The 27,706-nt window shown below is 46.2% G+C and overlaps 1 protein-coding gene across 5 annotated transcripts in view; it reads right to left on the bottom strand.

The window, feature by feature from the left end:
- Positions 1 to 27,706, bottom strand: part of NFIA (nuclear factor I A) — a 245,510-nt gene that overhangs the window by 183,576 nt on the left and 34,228 nt on the right. The window lies entirely within an intron of this gene.

Genomic DNA, 27,706 nt, shown 5'->3' with positions numbered 1-27,706 from the left:
AAACAAGTCAATATGGGTCAGTCAATGGACTATCAAGACGTGAACTTCTAGCATTTGCCAAGCCTTAGCAGTTGAGAAATGAATCAAAATGTTCCAGGGCTCCAAATTCTCTTGGAACTTCAAATTTCATCACTGCACTTCATCTCCCGCCCAGCCCCAGCCAGTTGGTGCTTTACTGGAGGAGCAACAAGAACTTTTCAGGGACTTCTCTAAGCGAGCCCAGCGACCGCTCCAGAAGGGTCAAGATGTGGAAAGAAATCTAAAATCTCTCCCATTTCCCAACCCACCTCAGGTGACAGACGTGCCAATTACCAGCGGTATTTCCTAGCGTAACGATTGATCTGTTAAATCGATTTGCAGGTAATATTCCTACTGAGCAGCCTCTTGCTGAAAGCAGCAAAAAGAGCTTCTTAGTAACTGTTTTGCTTTGTTTTGAAAACAATACAGATGCACAGTATTTTTTTTTTTAGTCTGAACAGTTCATATTTTAAAAATCTGATTTAAAAACACATATTTGCATTAACCTGCCTGCGTGTGACTCCTCCAGAACACATATCCCTTTAGCACACATATTTTGGGCTCTGGCACTTTCTGACTTTAGGATGAAGTTTGATGGCAAACTATTATTTTTAATAAGTTCTAAATGTTCCTTCCTTTCTAAGAAGCACAAATTTGCTGCCAACACACGGCTCCGATTCACAGCAATATTTATTGTGCCGATAATTGAACTCCAGTCATATGACTGAAAGAGGCTAACAAAAAAAAAAAAGCAAAAAAAAAAGCTCAACTGTAATTTCTAGACATCTATAAATTTCTTATTCTTTCTGCAGAGAGGAAGCTCCCTGGGGCTTTCTGGATAGCCTCCGTTTTATTTATCACCCACTCTCTTCCAATCTATGAATGCCATAATTCTTCCTCTTGCAAAGAGATGAACGTGGCCTCAATCACACACTCGCCTTCTATCAACCAGACATTGCTAAGCAGCAGTTACGATAATGGAAAATATTGATGACCCAAGGTCCTGGTATCAGTTTCAGTTCCTGTTGGCTAAAAAAGTCAAATTGGAGGCCTGAACCAGCCTATGGTCAATTCTACCCATCACTGCTGCCCCCTCGCTCAGTGCTTGGGAGATGGACATGAGCAAAGACGTTCTCTAAATGATGTTCTGTGAACAGGACAGTGGGATGGACAGACTCTGCGGATCTGAAACGGCTCATCGCGCTGTGAAGCCAGTGAGCTTGACCACAGCAATTTTTGCACTAAGAAAATGTAAATATTGAATTACCACAGCTGACCTATAATAATAAAAACCAACAGGTTCTGTGTAATCAAAGGTACCTGTGTTTCTTAACAAACAAGTGAGCATTTGCCTTGTAGCTCATTTCTCGCAATGCACAAGAGTATCTACTTCCAGGCTCTTAAATGGCTTTTTCAGCTAAATGAGCTCCAATTGGAAAGCGGTCATAAATTTTCAAGAAGACCTCCAAGTAATTTTAAATATACTTTATTATTTTCACTTTACTTTGACAATGATATTTTTATTACAAACTTAAAATACTTTTGCAGATTGATTTTATCCTTAGCAGTTTGGAAATAGCAGATTTTTTTTTTTTAGTGCCTTAAACAGGCCTTAATTTAATACCCCTATTTTTGGTTCAATCACAATCAGATCTATGTTTATAATGCTTTCCTGAGTCCAAATAGCTTTCTGTGCTCCAGCACACATTGTTTAATATTTCTGCATTAAAAGAAGCTTCTCATTTTGCTCAATCTAGGTGACTCTGCCAAGAAGTACTTCCGAGCATGAATAAGCCACGAAACATATATTCAAATTCAGATTAAAAATATGTACATTTGAGCTTGGAATGAAGAATAAACACATGGAATCAAACTTTGGCCCTATTAAGGTAAATGAGAAGATTTTAAAAGTGAATTGTTGGTGATGAAGGAGATGTGGGTTCTAGCATCAGCTTCACGCATGGTGCAGATTCCAGCTATCACTGCCCCTTCTTCACAGGTAAAATGGGAATAATGGCACCCTGCATTGTGGCAGATTTTTGAAAAACTCAAAGTGCTGTATGCATTTTAAAGATAGAAGAGCCACATGAACAATTCAGTATTTTCAATAATTCTTTGGTATTACTTGGTACTACACCAGGTAGTACAACTGAACCAAAGCTGCGCAGCAGCCGGTGAACTTTAACACTACTGGTTTGAGAAAAAAGGATTTGTCCCTTAATTTTCAGACTGAGCAAGGCTGAAATGTCCAAGCATACTAATTTTGGTTTTTAAAACATCTCTGAGGAGCAAAACTGTCGCATCAGCCCAAGTTACTGGTCAGATGAGGTCTCGTCATCATCATCGTGCACATGGTCTTTGATTCAGACCAGATCTAGACACTCATTTTTCTCCTTCAGCTCTGCCAGTTCCCGCCAACTGAGCAACTTTCCCTGCAAGTTCACTTTTCCTCTTACTTGCTCCCAGGCTTTAGGGGGGTCGCATTTCTGCTTTCTTCTCTCCTGCCAAACAACGCGATAAGTCAAACCTTGTTTTCCAAACAAATGGGGTACTTCACATTAACAAACAAGCCAAGTCCTGCTGCAAACTGAAAACACTGATAAGAGAGTACAAAGAATATTCTCAACTACTGGCCACAATTAAACTTCTTTTCTAATGAATCATTACAGCTGAGCGCACACACTGGAAAATATTGTCATGGCAGATACCACCAGACCTTCAATTGCCAGCGGCCCGAGGTAAGTTGGGCTATTTGGGTCCCTTCAGATCTTGCCGAGAAATTTCCAGGGCATCCCAGCTTGGGGCAGTGGTTTCTGTCTAAATGACAGCGGCAGAGAACTGCAGCTGAAGAACGTTTCTCACAGCTCCTCGAGTGCTTTTTAAAACCCAGCCTCCGGGTTTTGCCACTGCCCAAAGCCAGCTCTGACCAGATCTTCACAGCTGCCCAGACTGGAATCCAGAAAACAAACATACTGTTTTGCATGGGATTCTTTCAGTCTCTTTAGCAATATCCAGCTCCTTTTATTTTATGTATGCACGCATATGTGTGCGTTTATTAGCAGTGAGCAGTATCAGATGGCTCTGCACAAAAACCAAGGCTCAGGCAGTTACTTTTTAAGCTTCCCTGCATCAAGATGCAATCGAAATGCCGATGGTGTAGAAAAGCAGTGTCTAGGATGTGAAAGTTGGTTTGCCGTGTAATCTCAAAACCACTCTGACTCCCACTTAATCCCAGTTTCCCTTGGTCTTTCCTTTGTGGTCTTTTCGTACTGTCACTTAAATGCCGGTTTCGCTACGGTTATTTTGGGGATGTGGATGGGTGGCTACGTGTTCCAACCACCCACTTCTCAAATGCAGTTCGGAGCCATGCACAAGTCTCGCTCCCCTGGGATCCCGCAAGGTTTCAGGGGCTCCACGTGTGCCTTGTTTTGTGCCACTTCATTACCATGCTCGAGGGCCGTTAACACTGAAAGCATTGACACAATAAATTGAACCAAATCCAGTAAAGCCCACGGTAGGATGTACTAAGGCATAATATGGAAACATTAAAACAGCATTGCAGATGCGATACGTTGTGCGTTACGTAGATCAATTATTGGCCAGATATGAATCAAAGCACAAAAACAAATGTAGAAAAGCTCAATAAGACAGTTCTAGTCCTTTCTCCTGCTTTCAAATGATTCAAACTGGAGGGCATTTAATTTTACCCTTGGGGAGTACTCCACATCTACTACTTTTCTTTGATGGTATGTTTTTCAGTTGTGCTCCCAAGTCCCAGCCTAAATTATACTTCACTCTCCTTAGTGTTCACACCCTTCATATCATCAAAGATCTTCCATATCTTCTCCCTAAGGTGAGCTATACATATTTAGTGTGCCAGACTGTGATAACATTATCCTCAGTAAATAGCACACACATAAGGAACCCATTGACTTAGCAGTCTATCTATGGACCAGGTTGTTAAAGAAATAAGGACAGGGCAATCTGGCCTTAATCTTCATCCATAAATCAATAATACCAGATACCCTCTGCAATTTCTCTTTGTTCTGGCTCTCTGTGAGTATGGTCATTAGAGCTCCCAATAACTGCAAATGAAGCATTTTCTGGGTAGCAAAACAAGGCAAGTGAGAGAACTGACAAACTCCTTTAAGATAAGAGGATGCTGCCATGGAAGTGACCACTTGGGGGGACTTTCACTGCTGATTTTAGTGCATTTGCTCATGTTCCTACTTGTCCCAGGCTGTCCCCATGTCCCTGGAAGCTCACCGAGACGGCAGAGATCCAGCTAGAGGGTGCAAGCCAGGGCAGGTCGCCACAGAGGGAGAATTGTCATTATAGTTCATGGGATAAAAGATGGGGAAAAAAAAACATTCCTGACCCCTAAATGAGGACTGTCGAGAAGGCCAACATTTAATGGTTTGTGAACACAAACTCAGAGCTATAAATGCATTGCCCGTTTCTACTATAATCCCTTTTCGAACTGGTTCCCCTGATGAATATAAGGAGTATTGATTTTTAAACCCATGTAGGTTCTTAGACACAATGCAGACTGACTTAATTATAATCAATAAAATTTACAGACAGTGATGCAACCCAGCAGAAATATTCCTATCAAAAGTATGGCATAAGAATACTCCAATTTCCCTACTGCACTGCTAGAATACAATCTTAATGCATATTTTATTATGTATAGAAGCCTGTCCATGAATCCATCAGAAGATACCTGCATCTCTGCAGTTGCAACTAATTTGGTAGTGTCTCCATTTACCTTTACACATCTCCAATGAGCAACGGGAGAGGAAAGTTCCACCAGCCTTTGTAAGAGCTGCTACAAGCAACCCTCTCCTTTTGGATATTCCCCCAGCTTTCAGTCCACTTACTCTCACCACCTCTATCTGAAACTATTGCACTGATAAAACGCTAAAGGGCAGCGAGACTGAAGGCGAGATTTGTCTCACCTCCGTGTGGCTGTCTAATGGTTGGGCACGGCCCAAAGCGAAGCGTCGCTGCTCTTTCTGGAGTCAGGCAGTTGCGAAAGCATTTTGCTGGGCTGAAATGCCCTCGGGGGAGCCTCTCCCATCTCACCAAACAACAAGACCAGCCCAGACAACCACCTTAGACCGAGCACCCAGCTTTTAGACAGATCAACTTAGACGAGGTGAACCTAAGCACAAAATTTTCACCTGGATCACAGAGTCTGTGGCAAAACCAAAGAGGATTACAGATCAGACTAGGACAGAAATTCCCAAAGCATCCTTCTTCTCTTGACAAGGTAGCAAATCAATGGCCGAAGGAGGAATAAGGCAGAAATCTGCATCTAGACTGGCTTCCAAACCTGCTTTCTTCTATTCATCTCTCCTCTGTCACCTTGCATCTGCCTGGATGTTTGACCCACCATTTGACAAAAACTGTCTGATAAAACGCGGGACCAAACACTTCACTAAGGTTACAGTGCTCAAATAAAACCTTAAATATGCTGAAGGATGTGAGACACAATGCAAACAGTCATTTTAGCCCTCAATAGTTCTACAAGAAAACAGCCAGCCTTCACTCTCCCAGTAACTAATCTCTGCAAAATTGTTGTATTACTAATTACCAGTATTAAATTTGGGAGGAAACAATGACTATAAACTGTTTGACCACTCCTGTGGCCCCAAGCCCACCTTTCTGTTTCCTAAGTGCTTTTCAAACAGCTCTGTACTAACGGCTGCGACTTTCTCTCCGTGACAAATTAGTCGGTGTTGACAGCATAGGCTATCAGTAAGTGTTGAATAGAATCTAAGTAAAAAAACAACAAGAAGATACCTTCTTTTGTAAATACCTTTCAGCTGGCACAGTAAATTACATTGATTCAGAAGTGAGTCATTTCCAACTCTGCACACATTAGCAGCCAGTATTATTCAATTTGAGATTTTAATTTATAACATACTCTTGGTAATGTACTCCCAATACATTCCTCACTTCCCTACCCTGTGACTGACAAAAGATGAAAGATCTTTACTGTATAAATATTTTATATTAAACCCTTCACTCTGCTGTATTTCTTCCATTGTCAGTTCCCATTTGCAAATACTATACATTGTCCAAAAAAAGTGCTGATCTCGGCAAAGGGCATGCGCTTGCCGGCAGCCCTGCAGCTCCGGGAGCCGCGGCTCTGCTGCCAGGGCAGGACTGGGAGCAGAGCTCCCTCCTTTCGGGGCTGAACTCTGCTGATCCAGGGGCTTGGGCATCTCACAGCGCTGGATGTGGCCACGATGCCCATGGGCCCTGGGGGGACTAAATTTAGGGACGCGGGCAGGAGCAAGGAGGCCGCCTGTGGCTTTGCAAGCAGAAAATGCCTCTGCTCCGGCTTTCAGTCCTTGAGCTGGGTGAGAACGAGAGAGGAAAAATGCCTCTTTGTTAAGTAAAGGTTTTACAAACTCTCCCATCACCTCGTCTCGGGGTGAAACTGTGTCAGCAGGCAAGATTAGATAACTTGACCTAAATCGTCCTGGAAATCTGTGGCAGACCTCAGCTCAGATCTCCTGACATCCTGTCGTGCGTATTACTGACAAGACCAACCCTAATCTAGCAGGAGAATCCTTTCCCAAACCGTTACTTAGTCAGGGCTAAATGCCACGACCAGACATCCACGGTAAAACCCTCCTGGCTGAGGCCAGATTTGGCTCCTATTTCTAACCCGAATCACAGGAGACTTCTAACCACCAGCTACACACGCTGCTTCTCCTGACACTTACTGCTATTCTTGCTTGTTAAGCACTTGCTATCTCATCCAAAAATACTCCCTGTCCCATGAAGTGCACAAAACAGAGGTTATTTATCCTGCTCGGGGCCAGTGCTTTAATCAAATTAACATCGCTGGTTATTGTTCGGTCTCTATCAGGCTTCAAAAGGTCCTTTGGTCGACTACTCCTATTTTCTGTGGTCACCGAGAAGAATTATTCTGGGATCCTGCAGTCTAGACTATGCAGGTATTTCATCACTAGATTTAAGGCAGCACGTGCGAATGCGTTAACCTGCTCAGATACATTAAAAATAATTTCAACTGGGCTAAATTACCTTTATTATCAACCCTGGTAATTCCACCGCAGCCATTTTCTTGACTGATGTACGGAACACTATGAAATGAATCCTCTGAGAAGATGGAAAAAAACAAGACAGTGATCAATGGATTCAATTAGTTACAGTATAATTCTACCAAGATGAAAAAGATCAAGACGCAATGCAACTTCTCCAGTTCCGCTAACAGAAGTTATAGAGAACTTGCCACTACTTCGGTTTTTTGTTTTTGTTGTTTAAACTCACTGTAACTACTAATCTGTGCAATGCAGGAGGAGAGGAATTACCAACAGTGCTCAGCAAAATATTGGCAGTACCGAGAGGCTGTGCCACAGGTGGAGGCTCCCAAAGAGTGTTTTAATGGACTAGATACACATTATGTCTGTATTTCTTCACACATAGAAAGCGTTATAGCAACAGAGAGATTTCTCTAATGACAACAAAATAAAACCTTCCCAACAGCACATCCAAGCAAGAAATAACAATGCTGTCGCTACGCTGCGGAGGAACAAATTTATCTTCTAATAATTCCCTCAACGTTTCCAAACTCGACGCTTTCAGCATCTTTCCCGCATAATGCCAGGAAAGCAGATTCCCTTAATGCGCGGGTCATCAGAATTACACTTTGACTCCGTGGCGCACAAACGTCTCTGCGCCGCGCGATGTGACAACTCCTTGTCACCGGGGTCACCAAACACCGGCACGTCCCGGCAGCTGATGCCATTTGTGGTAAGAGAAACGGCCAGGAGGCCGTGGCGGGGATGGGAAAGGCATGGGGAAGAGCATAAAGACACATTTTAGTTAATCACGTTATTAAGATCTTCATCACCGAGAGTACTTAGCACATGGAAATAGTCAGTTTACAATATCGGAGCGGAGCAATCTGTATATTACACCCGGGACATTACAGCACCGGGAAATATGTAAATGTCATCATCTTAAAAGATAAAGGCATGTAGAGAGTAGGGCTTTTTTGCATGTAAAGGAAATAAGATGAATGAATAAAGCTGATCAAATGATTAATAGAATCCATAATCTTAATCTTATTATTTCTAAAGAAGAAAAGGCTGTTCAGTTAAGAGCTAGTCGTCTCCATTTCATTAAGAACAATTATATTCCAACTGATCGAGATCTACACTGCACAGCCCTCACAGCAGACACATTTTTATATTTCCTGTCATTTCAGCGAGACGAACAAAGTTGTTGGGGATTTGCGAGGCGAAAGCTCCGGAGATGGGTGGAAACAGATTTGAAACAACAGATCTGGCCGGGGTGATGCAGAAACCCCCCCGCTCCCTCCAAGGAACACAATGCAAGGCAACCATGTGCTTGTTTCAAGACGTCTAAATCCCAGCCACGCTATCAATCTGAAAAGGGGAAAAAAAAACAAAACAAAAAACACTTTATAAAATGTTTTCACACCCTATTGGGTTAAGAGACAGTGGGTATTAATCCTACGGCTGCTACCCCAAGCTTCCTCTTTGCGGTCAGCAGAGGAGCTGTGTGGTTGGGCGGAAGGAGTCCAAAGGCGTCTATTTTTTCCTCTCTTTTTTTTTAAAAAGAAAAAAAAAAGAAATCTGTGTTAAAACAAGAGAAAGTGGACCGGTTACACAGCAAAGCAAAAACCACAGCCAGCCCTCTCTGCTGTTGCTTTCCCCCTAAATGTGGCCTACAGCGATTCTGCTTTCCAAAAAAAGGTTTAATTTAAACCATACAGTGCTACAAGCTGCCACGTTTCCAAATTCCACATTCTTTTCTAATCTGTGCACTTCAGAACTGACAAATTCTGCTTCCAACGGTACCCAGACTAACTGCGATGAAGAAATCGCTGCGAACCCACCATCCCTCACCTCGATAAGGAACACAGACCCCCCCGCCTGCCCCCGGCCTCCAGATTTTGCTGAACTTTTAAAATTAACATATTTAAGGGGCCAGATTCAATATTTGTACAGCCTTTAGCTCTCTGGGGAGACTTTCTGCACAGTGAGAAGAGCATTTCCAGGACTCAGAGAGCGAGGGGGGTGGAATTCCCAGTCTGGTATAAATCCCCAAAACTCCCCCGACGACTTTGCAAGAGCAATTTGCACCCGCTGAGCCGCTGCCCTGGGCGCTCCGTTTGCACAAACCCACACGGCCGGCGACGCTGGCTCTTCTCCACCCGCCAGCCCACAAAATGTGCGGCGCACAAGAGCCTTCCCTCGTGTCAAGTTCAGTAAGAAACACTCTCAGACGGGACGAAGGGGCGAAGGGGACGTTCTGCTTTGTCCTTGAGCACAAATGGCCCTTGATGACATTGAGTGTAAGAGGAGCCCAAAATTTTGCACCCCTGCAGAAAGGAATGGCCCTTGGTGACCTAGAGAGGGTGCAAAAGGAGCCCAAAATTTTGCACCGCCGCAGAAGACTTGGAGAGAAGGGACCAAAGGCTCAAAGAACCATCGCTGCAGAGTCCATCCAGCTTAGGGACAGACTGGAAAGGTGACTCCAGGGCTGGGGACACAAACGCTGCCACATCAGCCAAACACAAAGGGACAGCCCCGTGGCGGCACAGCCTGTTTGGGGTCCCCCAAGCACCCACATTCCTGTCCAACTTTACACTGTCCCAAGCTGGAGGAACACCCGGGCCACCACTGTCATCCTGGAAACAGCTTGCCCACACTTTTTGACTTGCAAGGCACAAAAGTGAGCCGTTTGGGTGGCCCAGTAGCTGGGTTTATGTCTGTTCCGGGATTATTTTGGCCCTCCTGCAGCTCTACAACAAGCAACCATCCATATGACTTGTCAACGCAGGATAACAGCATCAGCCCTTTGGTAGCCTCAGGGCTCTCATCTTAACCAACATGATAATTTTAGGGCACATACACAAGTATTTATTTTATCTCCTGCAAACAACCTGTGGCAATCTGCTGCACGACGAGGCGCGGGGCTACGGGAAAGCGACTGCATGGATCCGACTCCAGCGAAACGGAGGCAGCGCAGCCCGTTTGGGCTCCGCACCTGCTTTCTGCCGGGGCCGCAGCCACCAGGCAACTCCTCCTGCCAACCCGGAGCAGAGCAAAAGCATATGTCACATCTCAGAAATCATGGCATTTTCAAACTCCTTCTTTTTTTTTTTCTCTTTGCCTTCTGCTTTCTGATCCATTAAAGTGCAGACGAGGAACATTTTCAGGCTTTTCTCAAGAGTTAGAAACTCAAGCTTTACTTCATTTTTTTTTTTCCTGCACCCCTCCCCACTTTTTTTTTAATGGCAGCTGAGATCCACATGGAAATCTTTGGGTACCTGGAACCTTAAGGAAAACATCAAACCTTGTGAGACCTACCATAGGATCAACTGCCTGGTAACCGCACGCATCTTAAACCACCGTTTAAATCACCAAATAGTTCAGCTCAATGTTTACTTTCAAGTAATGTCAGGAGTCGAGTGCAGAGACCAGGTTCTTAGCCAGTGTAAATCCATTTAAGTCGTGGGCTCTTTCCCCGCTCCAGAATCGTTGTGTTTATATTCAGACAATACGCTCGACAGGCACCAGATGAGCGTTCTTAGCCTCAGCTCAATGATTTTTCTGGAAATGGAAAGAGCTTAGCTGTGGGATCCCTGCCAGGGTAGGAACTCTGGGTTTGTTGGTTTTTTTTCTGAGGTTGGGGTTTTCAATAGGAACCGGGTCCCTATTTCCATGGTGCTCCTTTGAAAATCCAAGCCCACATTAATAAACATGATCGAGTCCTTTTTAAAAAGAGAAATAGTATGAAACTGGCATAGAATAAAAAAACTATGTTGATGCAACACATGCCTTAACAAGTCAGTGAAAAATTCAGATTTAATACCAGCATAAACCTGAATTTTTATCACTTCTGCCAGGGCAGTCCAATAAGGCCTTAAGTTTGAGTAAATGTCAGTCATTCTCAGTTGTCCCACTAGTAGTCCCGTAATGGGATGTGCTAGCCAAAAATGGAAAGGAGGCACAGCATCTGCTTATGTTTAATTTATTTTTGCATTTTGGCGTGTTGTCCCAGGAGAATCAATGTTTTTAAGTGGCTGCATCTTTTTGAGCCAACTTGCTGTCCTTTGCTAACACATCAAGGACACGTTTCTGGAAATGGAACATACTCCCATTGAAACCAGAGAGGTACAGGTATGGTGACCTTACATTTTTAAAATTTAATAAGCGTTTTTAGAGTGAAATTCCCCCAGTTTCACTCAAATTGAACTCCAGATTCCCCCCTTCAACAAAGCCGCAATTCTCATTAGCCGGAGTTAATGTGCACGGATCACGGAAGGAAGAATAAATCCACTTAAGGCAGTTCAGCATGCTGGCTAAACCACAGCACAGTCCAGCTTCTCTAGATTAATACAGAATAACTGGGGGCTAAAATCAACCCACACTGGCCGTAGAATGTGATGGCAACGGCACCGGCGTGGGTGCCATCAACCCAACAACGCTCCCAAGGGAATAACATGTTCCTTTTTAAGCACGGCTAAAATAAAGAGCAAGAGGGGCTCGGTGCACACTTTTGATTTTTGAATGCTAATTTCGTTTTAATAGTAAGCTGCTTGTTTAAGGAGTAGAAGTGCTTCTGAAACACAAAGGTGTATGGATGTTGTTATAACTAAAACGGGGCTGATCGCTAGTTTTTTAACAATTTGGTAACAAGAAAAACTGGTCACACGCTGGGACGTTTTATGCCAAGTCTCAGTCGGAGCAAAATTTTATGGCCGAGTTATAAACCCTTGAAAATAAGGGTTTATAATAGAAATGCTGACAGACCCTTAATTATAGCAGCACTAGCGGGCACTGTTGTAATAAGGCCCACATATTTTCCTCTTTGATCATTATTTATAGGATGCATTGGAAATCATCCCATTTACAACTGTATGCCCGCTCAGCTAGGCGGAGTTTTATCCATTAAGGCAGGGAAATACAAAGTCGGCTGTTGGAGAAAGCCGGGGGCTTTACCTCCTGGCGTTCCCCGAGCCGCGGCAGTGACTGATGCCTTTACTCTGCCGGTTTGTATAAGAGGTTGAAGTTCAGGCTGGTGCAGTGCAGCATTCCCCGGGACCTGCTGCCTCTTTAGGCAGGCGATTAATCACTTGATCGATAGACCATATGATTAGGCACTAATAGCTGATAGGAGGAGAGAATAAACAACCATAAATTTGCTTTGTACTGAGTAATCCAAGTGTAAGAGAGGTCAGATAATGGCCACATAAGGTCATGTTGCCTAAGGAGCCCATATGGGAAAGATGGAAGATACATACATTTTTAAATATCTTCCATTATTATTGTATTGCTGGGCAGGATTGGGGGTGCGGATGTGCCCCTCTCTTTGAGCATGGCCAGCCTGTCGTGCTCCAAAGCGCCGATATCAAACAGCGACAGCCGTTTCCACATCAAGAATAAAAAGCAACCTCAAAAACCTCAGGTCGTGTGATGGTTTCAAACTAAACATCCGCATCAGCTGAGGCGGGTGTAATTTCACTGACAGCGGGAGGTCCAGGCCATCGGCTCCGTCACCAGAAACTGGGTGGACGTGGATGGCCCGTGTCCCCAGCTTTGCCCCCACTGTCCCTGGGCTCTCCGTGGGTGCAGGTCCAGCCCCGGTCCGGCCGCCGCCGCAGCGCCCGGGCAGGATGCTCAGCACACAAACTCGCCTGCCAAGGGCCATAAATCTCTGGCTCCCCACCCCCTCGCCCTCCATTCCTGCCTCCTGCCTCTTCCCCTGCAGAAAAAATGGGCTCTTCAGGACTCAAGATGCAAAACAGGTTTACAGCCTTTTTTTCCCCCCCTTCTTTTTTTTTTTTTTTTTTTATTTTACAGTAAACGTCCCTTTTGTCTATGGCGACGAATTCGAGAAGAAACAGAAATGGCTGGGTAAAAGGAAGAAAAAAATACTTCAGTCACCCCAACAAAGGCAAGGAGTTTACAAACCTTCCCCGTCAGCGCCTGGGCGCAGGCAAAGTACTTACTTCATTAAGTTGAAACAAAACTCGACCAGTAAAACCGTCAGCTCCGTCCGAGACAACCAGCAGGCCCCTTGCAGCATGTTCCCGATTGACCATCAGCAGACTATGTAAATCGCTTTTTTCTGCCAAACAATCGTGGGGATAAATGCCCTCCTTTATCTTTGGGGCTATTTCTAAACTCCCCTTTCTCAACGGCGGGACATTCATGGGCCACAATCTTATTTTGTTGCTTCTCAGCGACAGTGGGAAAGCGCTTTCAGGGCTGCCGGGCTCTCCTGCCACCGCCAATTCCTTCCTCTCCCCCCTCCCTGGACATTAACTGTGTGCATGGGCATGTGTAACAACGCATCCTGGTGTTCAAAACCAGGAGTCGAGGATGTTGTTTGCCTCAGTTTTAAAATGAAGCTTTGCTCCAGCTACCACTGAGGCTCTTGAGTTTCAAAGAGCCCGAGCTTGGAGTGATCCCACAATGCCAAGCAATTCAAAATCACTGGAGTGCTGCAAGGACTCTACGTACACTTGACTTTGTGAGTCAGCACACACTGCCTAGACCTGTGCAAAATCACCACTGCACTTTCAACCCCCTTTTTTTCCTGGTTTATTTGACACCTGTGTTGCACTGCAGACCATTCCGGCCACCCGCACCCACCTCAAGAGCAGCTCCTCATCCTCACGCCGGCGCGGACACGAGTTCTTTGGGTCCTGCCCTCCCTCGTTTTGCTTGGGAAGAAAGTCTTCTGCCATCTCACACAAACACGCTTGACTTTGGAGGTGCAGACATTCTAAAGAAGGCTCCTCAAAAATTTAGAGGATAATGCGAACACCAAGCACCAAGTGAGCCACGTACTTGGACCATAAGCTGGGTGATCTCCATCCCAAGGATGGACACCTTCCTCCAGCAAGGACTCTCTAAAACAACTGGAGCAATCATAAGAAAGTGTTCATTTCACCTAACGTTTTTATTTGTTTGCATACATTTTAGCTACAAAGCATTTTCTCCTGCAATACCTACTACTCTTTTTTCTTCCCAGTTCTGCTGGAGCATCATCCCTGGCCAGTCCTGCCGGGGAAGGTGCAGCCTCCAGCTACAGAACTAAAGGCAAATCCTCCTGAGAAATATCCACAGGTTTCACTTTAAAAATGGATTTCCTTCTGGTATTTAGCCCTCCTGGCATTATTTGTCCCACTGTACCTCAGCTTCGCTGTTTGCTTCAGAAGAAATACAACTTTTATAACTATCAGTTACTCTTGCAAATAATATTCCTGGGTGTAATTACATTTCAACCCACCGGTGCAGTTGTCTGGTTTATTCAGCCAGTGCATCCTTAGCCATCTGCTCTAGGTTTAATTTTAAACGTTAACCTAAGAGTAGAAGGGTGTTTCCCGTGATGAATTCATTCAGACCCATCCAGCCTATATTTATTTGTGCCATAAATAAGGAGCAGGAGAACAAAAGTACAATTATCAACAAAAATATGAAATATTACTGATCTGTGTGGCTGGACTCACTTTGCTCTAACTAATCTTCTTAGTTTTCCTCAGTTAAGGGTGAGTGAGAGGAAATACATCTATGTGCAGACCTCCCTCTCCCCACCCTTTACCTCCCTCGGCGGTTAAAGCAGCCAGAGCTGTTACCCTGTAATGTGAAATCTCACGTGCTCTTCAAGGATACTGACATTTATTTCATTAATTTTCCTCCTGAACTTACACAGTGGGCCCGTATTCAAAAAACGCGCATGAATAATGCAGATTTTAAAACCGCATTATTACAAAAGATGTCGAGTTCACACACTGTCAACACTAATAAACTCCCCAAAGTGCTAAAATCCAGGACACCCGTGTGTCCCCCCCATCCCTTGTCCCCCCTGGAAGGGGGCTGGGGGATGCCGGCAGCCCCGGCTTTGTGTCCTGCCTCGCGGGGAGCCGGGGACCGACCGCACACCCCGGAGGAAAACACAACACTTGGGGCTTTCATCCCCTCACGGACTCGACAGACCCCAAACCGATGTTTTATCACTATTTTTTATCGCTGCGGTGAGACCCCGTGGGGGCAGAGGCGGCCCTGGCCCCTTCCCCGACCACTTGCAATCTAATTTAAGATACAGAAAAACAAGTGAGTGAGACAAACGCTCGGAGGAATGGGGTAACAGGAACAAGGTCACATTGCTATGCTGGCACCTATTGCCAAACTTGCAAACTATCTGAAAGTTACCTATATATAAAATAATTAAAATCAGCTGTCCCATCCCACCACCCTATCTGGCTGTGGCGGGTTTGCTGGTGTCTCACGGAATGGTTTGGGGGCTGTGGTGGAGGCGGCTGCAGGGACTCCAGCAGAACGCAGCACACAGTGGCCAAAACACCCTGGGGACACGGAGCCACCTTGTCCCCGGGCACGGGCTGGGCTGGCGTGCAGAGATCTTCACAAAGAGGATTTCCAGAGACATGTAACGTCCACAGGTAGAGCATCCCTCGATCTGGTGAGGACTCACATCAACTATCGGTATTTGCAGAGAGTGAAACTCATCAAAACAAGCCAGTGAGCAGGATCCAGGAGCTGATCTCAAGCCACGCCGGTGAAAGAAAAAATATTCTCGATGCCTGACACAATCAAGCCCTTTTGATGCCCTTTTCCTAACTCTGTGAAATACTTTCTCCCCAGGCATCATCATGTATGAAAGCAAAAGGCAAAGAAGAGTAAGAATACTTCCTAAAGTGTCTGATAAAGCATTAATAATGTTTAAGACTTTATAATCTACCAGCACATCTGAGATGTATTAAGTACCTAAAGGACAGTATTTCTTGGCCCAGCATTAGAGAGTTACACCACCTGAAAATATTTGACTCCCCTACATTTAGTACAGATGAAAAATACCACAAAATCCCTGGGTAAAATTCTACCCTGGCAGAGAGATGTGGACGTGCCCCACGAGGGCTTTGCACGGCGCTGTCAGACACAGCCTGGCCACCTCTCCTTCCACAAACACTCCTAAAGCATCCGTGACATTGAAACCACATATTTGGAGAGTCAGAGAGTCCAGAGGGTGGTAAGACCCCGATTGTGGTAGAGACTAGAAATTGGTGATTCAAGGTTCCTCAGACCCTTTGAGATGCTTGCATGATGAGCATTATCGATATGCAGCACTGTTTGACGCCGTCATTAGCACATCTAAGGAGAAGTGTACAAATATTCTAAACACACTTGAGCAGACGTGTCTCTGCACAAAAGTGAGACAGACACTTCAATGTACCAACAACAACCACCAGAAAGAGTTCTCATTTCTTCAGCTTGCACAGGCAGAAGAGCTCACCCCAAGTGACACAGGGGAAAGCCTCTGGTGTGGTTCAGATCAGCTCTGACTGTCACCTACTTTCCTTTCCTTCCTAACAGGTGGTAGAGCCAACTCCACAGGTAGGACGGAGACAGTCAAGTAGCTGCATTTCAACCTGGGCAGATAAGAAGAGATCAGGATGGCAAGAGGTCATCCTGGGAGACAACCCTGATCTCTGCCCTGGGCACGAGGTCAGCCTGATCCTACCGCTTCTCTCACACCGTCTCCTGCCCTCACTTGATACGCGCAGGAGCACCAGATGCTCCGGGCAAATGTGTCACAAGTGTCCAAGCAGCTTTCCAGCAGCAAAATGTCCCCACAACTGGACTGTGGCCCCTCTGCCTTCCACATCCCACCCAGACCCAGCCCAACCTCAGTGCTGCATGCTAATGAAAGGGGATTGAGTTATTTTTCAGAAGCATCAAGAGCAAAGGGCTTTGCTGACCCAACTTTTGAAAATAATCAATGCACTGGATGTATTAGACTTTTCTACAGCAGATGAAAGTGCTGTGTACCGAAGAAAGTTTGTGGGTGACAAGTCTGGTCCTTCGTGCCCTGGGAACGCCAGGCTGGCCCCGTACGAGACGCACAATGCACACATAGTGAGACAGGATGTCTTCCCGCAGAAAGACAAAGTAAATAGTGTATAATGACGGGATTTCTATTATTGATGCTTCAGCAAATCATCTTGGATCCTCGGAGGATCAATTAATCATCGGGATTGTCAACACCCAACTCCTCGTTCAAAGTTTTTGCCATCTAACTCTCCCATTCTCCCCTCCACACAAATGATGCTGGGGGCACGGTGCCAAACGAAGCGGAAAAAAAAAAAGAACGAAAGAAAGGGAAAGAAAAGCCCTGAACAGAAAGGCTGTTGTCAGGGCCGGACCCTCACGTTGGCGAGGAAGATCAAATGCAGCTGCCCCCATGGCTGCATGTGGTGAAGCCCGTCGTGCCTGAGGGCAGGCGGGATGGGGAGCAGCCAGGCAGCCTACGACGGGCACAGATAATTAAATCATCCGATTGCCGGGCAGGCCACATTAAGAAGCTCATCGGTTTGCATGTGGCCCCTTGCTGTGGCCACCCGTGAGCTAAGTCTTGCCTAGATGCTAGTAGACAATTAAGACAAATTGTATGGCTGAAGATCAGACTCGAGCACTGCCAATGCCCTTGCCTGGAAGCTCCGCTGAAGAATGAGGGCACATGTGTGTGGGAACCAAGGCTCGGAAGAGAGCTTTTAATGAACAACGTGCCAGCACTTGTTGCCAGAACACACTCTTCATTTCAGCTCTTGGAGAAAACAAAACCCTTAAAACCAGAGTTTACTACATTTCACTGATCTTCAATATGGCTGGAACTTCAGGATGCTTCTCCTCAAGCTAAGTTTGTATCAGTGAAAATATGCTTCTTGTTAAAGAAACTATTTAAAATGTGGAATCTAAAATCAAGCAAAAATAGCAGACAGTATGTTCAGCTTCAAAATTGGCTTGCACTCAACCAAGTATACCATAAACAGAAGGCAGAACTGACTATTTTTATCTTAACAGCCCTTGGGTGATTAAAATTTGGGGCCAGAATAAACAATTTTTTTCCCCATTCCTTGCAAGAGAATATGTGACATGGGTTTGGAGTCCTTTCTAATTTTTTAACTCCCTTCCTAGCTATTAGTTGTTTGCATTAGAAATGTTCCCATGTACCCGACAGCATAAAGGCTGCGTCGCACCAGGCACGGTACGAATTATAGTAACACACAGACCACTGTGCCCTGAAGAGATTATCAGGCAGGATAAGCCAAAGACAACAACAAAGTGCTAAGAGGGAGCAGGTGAAAAGTTATCAAGAGGAGTAATGTGCAGATATGCAACGTATGTGATTTGTCTTTATGAGGTGCAGCATCACAGCCAACCGTGGTGGCCTGAGGACACGTGGGAGATGAGGGACATGAGGATGTGCCTGGGGTGGAAAGGACCAGATGAGATCAGGGAAGGTGGGTGAGGAAGACCCAGAGGTGCTTCTGAATCAAAAGGCAGCAAAGGCTGGAGGAGAGTGGAGGGAGAGGGGGCAGAGCAAAGGAGAATGGAGAATAGATGTGCAAACACATGGCTGGGAGTCAGAGACACATCAAGCGATGGCTGAGCCAGGGTCAAAGGCCAGGGATCAAATCGAGAAAGCTTGAGACGGTGTAGATGGAAGAGATTGAGAAAACCCAGGCCATGGAATTTACAGCTTTGCAGCAGCCGGGACCAGCAAAAAAGAGCAATCATATGTTGAGGGCTGGGCAAGGCAAGAGACAGACAGGGAGGTACAAATTGTTTGCACGTTTGCGGAACAAGACGTTGAAGATGGAGACCAGGTTTTGGCCATCAGTTGGCACTGGTTCCAGTGACTGGGGGAAGAAGAAGAAGCAGCGATGGGAAGAGGAGGAAGCAAGAAAGTCATTTTTGACGGTGTTAAATAATGCTGATGGTTTCAGTGCTTCTGCAGAAGTCACTATGGAAAGGGGCTGAGCCATGGGACTGGGTAGAGGGAGGCAGAGCAGGACAGGAGGAATGGACAGGGCATTACGGGAGCTGAAGCCATGGCAGCAGAAGCTACTGATTTAAAAGAAGGTGTAGAGGAGTGAGCACAAGTGGCGATTTTGGGGTTTGACATTTACTGACCTGTCTAAAGCACATATTTGGGCTTTTCTGCAGCAGCCACACACAGATTTGTTGGGACACAAACCACTGTCAACCCTCAAAACTTCTTCAGACCTTCATGAATGTGACTCTCCACCTTTTCATGACAAACTCCACATTTTAATATTTAACATGCAGACACTATGGTTCATATTTCATGGTGTAGAAACTGCTGAGTCCTGCTATGAGGATTGCCCCAGCAATATTTATTTATAAATAAGTAAAGAGAAAGATTTCCTGAAACCACCTCTTAAAAGCTGCAAAGATGTCCAAAATGATGGCAAAGCAGGCCCAAAGAGTTCATAGTCAAGGCACCTGATACGGAAGACACTTGTGTTTCTGAATAAAATTTTATTCTCATACAATACTAACTGGGGGGAAGGGGAAGGGAAATTTTCTGGCAAACTCTTTTTTCCTCATCCCTGTCTTCCTTTCTTCATGCACTGACCATCTTTACTCAGACCTGTTCAAATCTGTGTTATTATTTCTGCTTATTTCAAGTACAATCATTGTTCGTAACATCCACACCCAGCTCAGGGCTATTCCTCCAGTTTAGCGTGTTCCCATTCACACGGTGTCAGCAGAACAGGATTCTTACTCCAGAAAAGCCGTTGCATGTGCAATAAACAAATAGCCTTTGACGTCCTGGTTAATTATATCAGTTAGTGACGATCTCACATGCATGAATGCTGTGCTAATGAAAACACTCTGGCATGCAAAGCAGGACCAATCAAGACACTGAAGTGTCCAAACCTATAGTGCAAACTATAGGCAGTGCAACCCACAAAACTCTGTAGTTACGCTTAGGAGGAGCGTGGATGGATGGGAACACTGTAAGGCTGGACTCTAAACAAGGTACAGTAAAAGCTTTAGGTGCTGAATAGTTTGATTGCATGTAAAGGAAACCATAAATTAAGAATATAATCCTGCATCACTGGTGACAATGACAACATACACTTCTGTTTGGGTACAGCCAGCAATGAAGGCATCTGTTCAATACGGCATCTCTGTATCTTCTACAAAGCACTGGCCTGAATGCTCTGCTGAAGAACATGGTCCCAGACATGCTTCTCAAACCCCCCAAAGCAAGTGCTCTCCTAAACCATGATACCCATTCTCCTGCACTCCATCCAAACAAGACACAAAGAAAAGCCTGGAGAAGAAGAAGAGAGACTGAGAGAGCTGGGTCTGTGCAGCCTGGAGATGAGAAAGCTGAGAGGGGATCTTATCAATGTTTATAAATATTCCAAGGGCAGGTGTCAAAAGAACGGACCAGACTCTTTCAGTGGTGCCCAATGACAGGATGAGGGGCAACGGGCACAGACTGAAGCACAGAAGGTTCCATATGAATATGAGGAGAAACTTCTTTACTGTGAGGGTGCGAGAGCCCTGGAACAGGCTGCCAGAGAGGTTGTGGAGTCTCCTTCTCTGGAGACATTCAAGACCTGACTGGACACATTCCTGTGTGATCTGCTCTGGTGAACCTGCTTTAGCAGGTGGGTTGAACTGGATGGTTCCTTCCAACCCCAACCATTCTGTGATTCTGTGATTCTCCTGCAGCCCACCTACCTCCCTATCACAGTGGTCCACCAGCCCAAAGGCTCCAAGCAGCCAAGCAGAGGAGCCTCAAGCCATTCCCACCACTAATCCAGGATGTCTCCAGAAAAGGATCTTCCTGTGACAACCACTTGTCACATTCCACCCTGCTCCGGAGGAGCGGTAGAGTGGTCGGGCTCCATCTCCCACCCCAGAATCCAGCTCGGTGCCTCAGCCCCAGCCCACATGTGCTGCACAGATGGATGTGCGGCGCAGGCTGCTGCGGTGAGTCCTGTGCACACTCCCTGTGCAACCAATTTGTGTGCTTACCACAGCCATTCGGCCAGGGTTTCTGAATGTCTGCAGCCAAAAACATGGGCAAACAACAAAAATGGGAGGTGGAAAATCCCCATGAGCCATGTGCGAGGAAGGCTACTCAAATGCTGTGGTTACCATCACCTCCTGCATTTATGTGGCCAAGACGCCCATTGCAGCCAAATGAAGACTCGTCCTCTGCATGGACATGGACACAACCTGCTGACTTGCCTCAATACCTCTATCGCTTTGGCCAAACCAATTCCTTTTCCATTTTTAACTTCTATCTCCTCTTTCAGCTACCTGGGCTCATTACTCTCTCCAACAAGTCTGATGAGGAGCAGCTGAAGGAGCTGGGGCTGTTCAGCCTGGAGAATAGGAGGCTGAGGGGAGACCTTATCGCTGTCTACAACTGCCTGAAAGGAGGTTGTAGCACGGAGGGTGTTGGTCTCTTCTCCCAAGTAACAAGTGACAGGACAAGAGGAAGTGGCCTCGAATTGCACCAGGGGAGGTTTAGATCAGATATTAGGAAAAAATTCTTCCCGGAAAGGGCTGTCAGGCATTGGAACAGGCTGCCCAGGGTGGTGGTGGAGTCACCATCCCTGCAGGGGTTTAAAAGGCATTTAGACGAGGTTCTTAGGGACAGGGTTTTGTGCCAGAGTTACGGTATGGTTGGACTCGATGATCCTGAGGGTCTCTTCCAAATGAAACAATTCTATGATTCTATGACTGCCAGCGCGGTCCATGCCTATCTAAACCGAAAAACAATAGCCCTCAGAGAGCCGGTCCTTCCATCCAGTAACACTCTGCAGAGCTAACCACAGCCTTAATGCACTGACAGTTAAACTGCTTTTATCTCTTTTATTTTCCACAAAGTTCTCACACAATAATCCCCTGTCATATTTTTTAACCAATAAAATATATGAATAGCTTATCTAGTGGCTAACTTTACAGTGAAATGAGATCTTCCCTTATAACGACTTCCACAGTTAAATAACAAAATCCCTATCTAAGGCAATCTTTTTATGGCTGTTAGAAAGACCATCTCTATCCAGACGTTTGCCATCGATTTGGTTTGAACTCCCTTGTCCCCTCACATGATGGAGTAAATGGAATAGCCCTAATTTTAGGTTAAACACATGATTACCAGGCGTTTAGCAACAGAAAACTTCCCCTACTTTGTCTAGCCTGGAGACATCCAAGCGCAAAAGCCAAGGAACGCTCTTCCCCGCCTCCTTTTAGCCACAGATAAACCCCACACACTGCAAAAGGGAAGTTTTTAATTAAAATTGGCACTTCTGTGCTTGCAGTTGGTGGCAGACCTCTTTTTCAATAAATTATGTCGCTTTGGACCACGGCAGCAAGGGAGTGTGAGGGAGGCTACAATCAAGCCTGTTCTGGGTTTTGGCACTGGCCTTGCAATCATAAAATGAATTTTGGTGTTTACAAATAGAGGCTGAGCTGTGCCCGATGCCCCGGCGAGCCGGGCAGGGAGGAGGGAGGTTCGGGATTTAAAAAGCGCCCAAATGATTTACTGGCATCTGCTGAGCGTCTTCACAAAAGATATTTCAGCCCCACTCATCTGCCACTTCATCTCCTTCAACTTTCCCATTCCCTAAGAGCTTTGGAAAAAAAAGTCCAAGAGCAAACGGGTAGGTCAGTGATCACCCCACGGACTTGTCACCCTCAGAGAGGAAAACTGCAGCTGATTGTCCCTTCCTGCCACCTACAACCCTCCCCTCCAAGTGAGACCTGAGGAACCGAGCACAGCCCCACATTTAACTACAATTTTCTGATTAGCTACCAGGCAGCAGCACATATCATGGGGGGAACCAGATTCCACCATTTTGGTATTTTTTAAGCCCTGAATAAGCAATAAAATGCTCCGAGCACTCACACACCAGGTATCCCCCACAACCTGCTGCAGGTGGGGGGGCCGAAGTCTCAATGAAACACTTCTCTACAAGAACAGAGGGACACAAGAGGGGAATTTTTCACAGTGAGAACAACCAGCCATCAGAATAATCTCCCCAGGAAGTGGTGGATTCCCCAACATCGGACATTTCTAAGATTCAGCTGGATGGGGTGCTGGGCCAGCTTGTCTAGATGGTGCTTTTGTCAAGAACGGTTGGTCCAGATATCCCTGCGGTCCCTTCCAACCTGGTATTCTCTGATTCTAGAATCTATGATTCTGGAAGACCATAGTCCAAAAAACCACAGCCACAGGTAGACTGCATGCTGCTGGAAGATCTCCTGAGGAAGGAGATGGCTGTGGGGCTTGGGCAGGAGGTTGGCACACCAAGGAATCCCAAGGAAAGCCAAGCCCAAATGAGCTGTGGGGCTTGGGAGAGACTGAAAGGGTCTTGGACAGCCAAGCAAGATGTTATTGTTCATGGAAAGAAACTTTTGTGCAATCCCCCTCACAAAAAGCACTGAAAAAAAATGACCCTTGCTGGTGGGCTTGGGAAGCTGAAGGTTGATGATGAGAACCTAGGGCAAGGACAGTGTCTCAAGGAGAAGTCATCTCCACCATAAGCACAGCTGGCATTTCTACTGGCAATAAATTACTACGGACCACGGGAGCTCTGCAGCTCTAGCCAGCCCAAATCCAGGTGCAGGCAGGTTCGCAGGACTCCTACACAGAAGGTTTTTTTGTGGGTTTGCCAATATTGCAAAACCACCGTCTAAGCCAGGCAAGAAACTGAAACCCATCCGTGGTCAGCACAGTCCCGAGCTGGCAGGGCTGAAGGAGGCTCTTGTGTCGCTCTCCGTTTTGGGCCACATCTCTCCAAACCCCTTTCACACGAGACAGACGCTTGTGCTGATGGTTCCGTGGGCAAGGCAAGAACCTAAAGCACTTGGGAGGTTGGTGGCTCATTACAGCAGGAACTTGGGTTCTCCAGAGGTAATTTACTGCAGGGAAGGACTTCCCATCCGTGGCCAGACCAGGAGGACTTCTAAATGACTTTGTTTATGTACCCAGCTCTGGGGACAGGACTGGTCATACATCATTGCAATGGCTCTACTGAGTCACAAATGGTCAGGTCATCTTGCTAGGTGGCTGGAAATATCACGCCACTATCTTGACAGGGGAACACTTAAGGAAAGTTCATCCTAATTAATTAAAATTGGGAATTTAAAGTGGATTAATTAAACTGCATTAAACCTCTGTGTAAACTCCTCGCTCAAACTTCAAAGCATCTTTATTAAATTGCTAAAGCAAAATTCAAGTAAACCAAATAAAGGCCATTTCATTTCTAGATTCCAGTGTCTACATGAGGATGTAATGCAGTTTGGCCACTTTAAAGTTATTTCATTTCGCACCCATTTCACTTGTCCCCATGTAGACAAGCCCAAGGAATCCTGTCACTTATGAGCCTGTGTACAAATATGGGTAACAACAGGGCCATTTTTAGATTGCCTTTTTAGGAAATTATTTGCAAATATCCTCTTGGACATGAGAGCAAAGAATTGATTTTTGCTGGGATCAGGGCAAGGAATGGACAGTGCTCTCCTGTCGGTGTGCGGGAGGACAAACATCCCTGCCTTGTCCCCACATTTGGGGACACGTGGAGGAAAGGGAGGGGACACGGAAGCACTTTGCAAACGCAGCTGCGCTCCCAAGGTGCCTCTGAGTGCGTTGCAGTAAGAGGTTTCTGCTCCTGAGAGGGAAACACAGAGTTTACGGATGAAATAGCGGAGATGAGGAAAACTGAGGGTGCTGGGGGTGACGTCTGTAGGAGGTGGATGGACATTGCAGGGTCACGGTGACATTAGCACTGGGGACTGCAGAGACATTTCCCAACCCCGACGAAGCTGCTGGGTGGGATGGGGGTAAAGCCCCAGACCCCTGCACCCACCAGCCTCCCCAGCAGCGAGGAAAGGGCTCCTGCTGCTCTAGCAAAATCGGTGGATTTGTAAAAATCTAATTTGCAAAAATATATTTTGGTGGAGCTTGGAGAAAGCCCTGGGAGGCTCAGGTTTGGGAAGGGGCTCTGTGACCCACCAGATGGCCAGAGCCAGGGCTTAGGGCATCTTTTCCAAACAAACCTCTTGGCTCCAAGGTCCCCGATTTCCCCTGCAATGCCCGGGATTTGGGAAGCTGCGCAGGAGGGAAGGGGTTAAGGCAGCCCTGCGGTTTACAATTTAGTAGCAGGCCAGCCCGCAGCAGCGCAGACCTTCGTGGGGAGCTGGAGAGGCTGGAAGAACTGCTGGCTGGAGCTGCAGCACGTCCAGAGGCAGCGGCAATAAAACCGGAGTGGATTACATCCCTCCAGAAACCCTCAGGAAAGAAAAAAAAAAGGAAAACAAGAGGGGCGGGGGGAAGGAACGAAAGAAAGCGTAAACCACAGATTATGTCTGTTGGCTGTTTTTTGATAAGCTCTGCTACAAACACAATGCTAATGAGTGTGAGGGACATCCTCTGTGTGGGGCGGCTGCTCGACCGCATTTTGTCTGCGTGTGGCTGATTTCCGCGCCCACTGCCAAGCCCCGTGGCATCGCTCCCCGCCGGGGCTTTTCCTTCGCCTCCTCGGCCGCCAATATTTCACCCAACCTGCGTGAGTCAGCACTAACCGAAGGAAAGGACTGAAGGGAGAATAAACACGCTGTCGCCTGGAAACTTTCCCTCCAAAGCGTTTCGGGGTCACTGTACGCTGCCCACGTGAGCCCTGGTGTGAGAGATCTTTCTGCATTAACACCATATGGTTTTTTTTCCCCCGGTTGATCCCAAAGTCCACCTGGCTCCTGGTGTTAATTTACCCTCTGCTAAAGCCTTTGCTGCCCCTTCTTATACCTTCAGAACCCAAGGGTGATTGCCTTCCCAAGGCATCTACTGGGTTGCGTATAATTTCTCTAATTAAATGTAAAGGAGAGATGGTTTGGTGGAGCACCATTTCATCATTTCCCCTCTCGCTTCACGCTGTGGACTTTAATGAGGACCTAAAACACCATCTTGACTTGGCTTTAGTTTCAGGCCAGATGAGCTTTGCTTGTTAAGACGGCCTTCACTTGTCAGGAAAAATAGCTTTATTAAGGTCATGCAACGCAGAGGGTTTGATTAAAGCTAATCAAGGAAGAAAACCAGACCAAAGCGGTGCGAATCAAACTTACTGCGACATGTTTAACATAACTTCACCTCGCCTATCTGTTAAAAGCAGACAGAAGTAAGATCAAGTTACCCAGAAGAATGCCTGAGCTGGGGAAGTGCATATAGCACCGTATAGCATTGTACAGCACCACACAGCATCATACAGCATTGTATAGCACTCTATAGCATTGTACAGCACCGTACAGCACCGTACAGCATCGTACAGCATCATATAGCACTGTATAGTATTGCACAGCATTATACAGCTTCGTAAAGCACTGTACAAAACCACACAGCATCATATAGCACTGTATAGCATTGTACAGCACTGTACAGCATCACACAGCATTATTGTACAGCACTGTACAGCACTGTAAAGCATTGGATAGCATGGTGCAGCATCATACAGCATTGCACAGCATCATACAGCATTCTATAGCACCATATAGCATCGTACAGCAGTGCTCAGCATCATCATACAGCACTGCTCAGCATCATTATACAGCACTACACAGTGTAATCAATCATACAGCACGGCGCAGCATCATTTTACAGCACTGCACAGCACCATTACAGCACCATAAAGCATGGTATAGCACCATACAGCATCATACAGCACCACGCAGCACCAAACAGGACTGTACTGCACCACACAGCACTGTACAGTATAATATACCACTGTAAGGAACCATACAGCACCATATAGCACTGCACAGCACCACATAGCACGGCACAGCCCCTACGGTACCATACAGACCGTGTGGCCCCGTGCACGCTGCAGCTCGGCCCACGCGGGGCTTCCCGGGGACAGCAACAACTCCAGCCCCGCAGCTCCACATTTCACCCCCACAGCTCCACGTTTCACCCCCGCACCGGGGCTCCCGGCACGGCCTCGGTGCTGCCGCAGCCCTGGAACCCACAGCCTGATAATCTGGGGGTTTCTAAACCTAAATGAGAGGGGTGGCTGCGAGTGCCACCATCCCCACACCACACCAAGTCAGAGACCCCGTCCCGCTTTGCTCTGGGTTGTTTTATACAAAAAAATGCAGCAGCATTTTTCAAATCTAAAGGACTAACCCATCACTGAGGATCATTACAGCAGTGCCTAGCTTTTTGCATTTTACTGGATATATATTTCTATATTTTACCATAATGAGCTGGGAGCTTGCCCTGCTTCCTCCATGCAAGCTAAACACCCTGCTCCTTGCTTTTAGTTTTACTTTGTTTTTACTACATGATGCGATAGGAGAGTGGGAGGGGAAATATAATTATAAAAAGTAGGTGCTGGTGTATAAATTTGCAGAGTTTCTGAGAACCCTACAGCCAAACGCCACCAGCCGGGCCTTCAAACAGCCCCTTGAGCTCCAGCAACTGCAAAACACCCAGGTAAAGTGCTTTGGAAAACACAGATGAACCGAAGCCCTCAGCACATGCAAGATGTCGCTCCCTGTCATGGGGTCCGGGTCCTGCCCAACTGTCTCCCAGCAGCCAAAAATAAAACCATCACCAACCAAATCACCTCCACTTTTTGGCTTTGCTGTCAGCCCCTGGGTGGAAGGAGAACGCCGATGGGTGTTTGAGGTGCGGGCGGATTAACGCACCACAAGGTACAAGCTCTCACATCAGCAGTAATTAAAAGAGGGCTTTTTTTTTTTAAGAAAACTCAGTGCTGTGGAAGGGGCTTTTTAAGGATAATTTTCTCCAGAGAAGTTCAGGAACT

This window comes from Nesoenas mayeri (assembly GCF_963082525.1).
Source record: "Nesoenas mayeri genome assembly, chromosome: 8".
In the NCBI taxonomy this organism is placed as follows: Eukaryota; Metazoa; Chordata; class Aves; order Columbiformes; family Columbidae; genus Nesoenas; species Nesoenas mayeri.
The sequence above is the reverse complement of the archived record's forward strand: the minus strand, read 5'-3'. Positions and strand labels throughout refer to the sequence as shown.